This window comes from Carlito syrichta, unplaced genomic scaffold (genome assembly GCF_000164805.1).
Source record: "Carlito syrichta isolate Samal-C Ts95f unplaced genomic scaffold, Tarsius_syrichta-2.0.1 Scaffold315921, whole genome shotgun sequence".
NCBI lineage: Eukaryota > Metazoa > Chordata > Mammalia > Primates > Tarsiidae > Carlito > Carlito syrichta.
Window position 1 is genome coordinate 202,749 of NW_007260017.1, and position 2,722 is coordinate 205,470.

The window sequence follows — 2,722 nt, forward strand, 5'->3', positions numbered from 1 at the left end:
GAGATCGAGAGGGATCGAAGAACTCTGGCCGGGAGGGTCTTAGAGTGCATCCACTCTACCTTATTCCAGCCTTATAAAATGGATATCGATATCCTTCAGAAGCGTGCGTGCACTTACCCACTGGCTAAGACCCTTCGGGCTGGAGTCTAGGAGGTCTCTGAAAAAAAAAATCTCGCTGGGGCCTCCAAATGTTGAACCCGGGACTCTAAAGAGAGAGAGATAGAGACCACAAAGAGCCAGCTCCGATGCAAACACACGAGGGTCTTTATTCAGGCTCGAGTCTGGGCTCACGCCCGAAACAGCAGCTTCAGGGACCAGAGCCCCGATTCACAATGGCAAGCAGTTTTTATGCACAATTACAGAGGGAGGGGAAAGAACTCCAAACTTGATTTTACATGATTGGGTAATTTCTCCTAATGGGTACAGGAACACTTGGTATTGGTGGGAGCTGCCCGTGATTGACAGAAACCCATGTAATAGGTCGAGTGGAATGTTAGATAAGTTAGGTTCATACAGTCCCTACTTATGAAGTAACCTGAGCCGGCAGACAAAGGGTTACATTAGCCCTTTAAGTTTCCATCCCAAGGTAAGCTTAGGAAAGCTTGTTTGCTTAACATTTGCATAACATAACATGGTCCTTATGGGACAACAAAAGCCAAACTTAACAAAGTTTTAAATATGAATGCTGCAAACCCATACAGTGAATGTGGGGTAGAAAATCATATACTAATTCTGGAAAATTTATAAAATATCACAAGCTTATTATAGCAAGGCGGTTACTTTTATCAAAGCCTTTGTTCCCTGCAGGTTTACATAGCCACTGCGTGTAAATTATCACTGGGATAAAGAGAGCAGCTGGCGCCTCTAAGTCTGCTGCCACCTTGTAGGAATGTCTGAAAGGGGCTTATTGCTTTATCATTTACATCCCATTGTAAAAGCATAAATTAGCCTGCTAATTTGGGGCTGACAGTGCTTAACCCAAGAATTCTAAATACAAACACTGCTTAAAACCCGACATATGCCTAATTCTACGGGGTCTGAGGTAGGATTTAAAGTACTAATATTTCATAAACTACATGAGGTAGGAATACACAAAATATATAGTAAACATGAGGTGAGGACATATGAAATATGGTGAACTAAACGCTACTTTTACAGCAAATAAGTTTCTTGGTTTCTTGGGTCTCTCAATAGCATGCTCTTAACCTAAATCTATTGTTGTCCTCTCAGTTGCTGACATACAGAGATAGGATGAAAATAGGAATCTGGCCTCACATATAGGCATAGGGAAGAACTAAAATGTGTCAAACAGGTTCAGAATGGTAACTAGACTATTATTACAACTACGGTACAATGAAATGGAGAAACTCTTTCCACTTATAAATCAATCATTACTATTCACATATTTATTTAAAGTTAATTATTATCAATCTTTGATTTTCTTTTCAACAATAATTCAATAGTTGCTTCTCTAGTTTAAACTTTAGTCTTACGGTTGGTGCTCTCAATGTGCTACCAGAAACAATATATTACTTTTATTATAGCTTGGCCTTCAGTTGTGATTGTTTTGTTTTGCTCTTTGTTTCTCTTTACTTTGAGCCACTTTTGTTTGCCTCCAGGTGAAGTGCTATAAATACAATGACAAGTGATACCTGTGTTGTCCCTATCACAGAAGTGAACATCCTTAACAGGAACTTATACCTGTTATATATGTATTATACACCTGACATGAACCAGGCACCACTCTAGGTGCTAGGGATACAGTCGTGAACAGACAGATGCAATTCCTGTCCATGTGAAAAGGAGTAAGACAATAAAAAAATAAACTACATGTTGTATGGAAGTGACAAACATCAAGGAGAAAAGCAGGAAAGAGAAACTCATTGAGAAGATGGCATGTAGGTAAAGGTACATGTAAAATACCTTATATATTATATATTTACCTATTATACCTTTATATATTATATATACCTAGATATATACATATATATACCTTTATATATATCTTATATATAGCTTTACCCAGATGTCATCCTCTCTCTCTCTCTTTCTCTCTCTCTCTCTATATATATAGGCATATAACATATATACCTTTATATATACCTTCCTTGTTGCCCCAAGAGTGTGTGTATGTGTGTGTGTGTGTGTGTGTGTGTGTGTGTGTGTGTGTGTATGTACATGTGTGTGCGCATGAGAAGGGACCAAAAAACCAGAATTTATTTATAAGACATTGTATATTTATTCTTATATGTTCAAACTTCAGTCACCTTCAAAGCACTTTCCATTTGATGCAACACACCTATTGAGGTGCTTTTTTCACTGCTCAAATCAGTTTTTGAACTCATCAATTGTGGTATCTTTTAATGCTTCTGCCATTTTTTGTTTCATCTCTTCCATATTGTCAAAACATCTCCCTTTTGAGAACTTATTTAATCAGTGGAAACAAAAGAAAAATCACTTGGGGGTCAGATTGGGTGAATAGGGATAGTGGGGCACAGGGGTCATGGTGTTTTTGGTCGAAAACTGCTGAACACTCAGCACAGTGCGGGAAGGTGCATTGTTATGTTGGAAGAACCAGTCACCTGTTTGCCACAACCTGGGATGTTTTTTCTGCAAATTATGACACGATCTTCTCAAAACTTCCAGATGAAAACTTTGATTGATCCAGAAGGACAAATTCCAGGTGTACTACAAGGAGCCCACCCTCCGAAAGATAATTCTC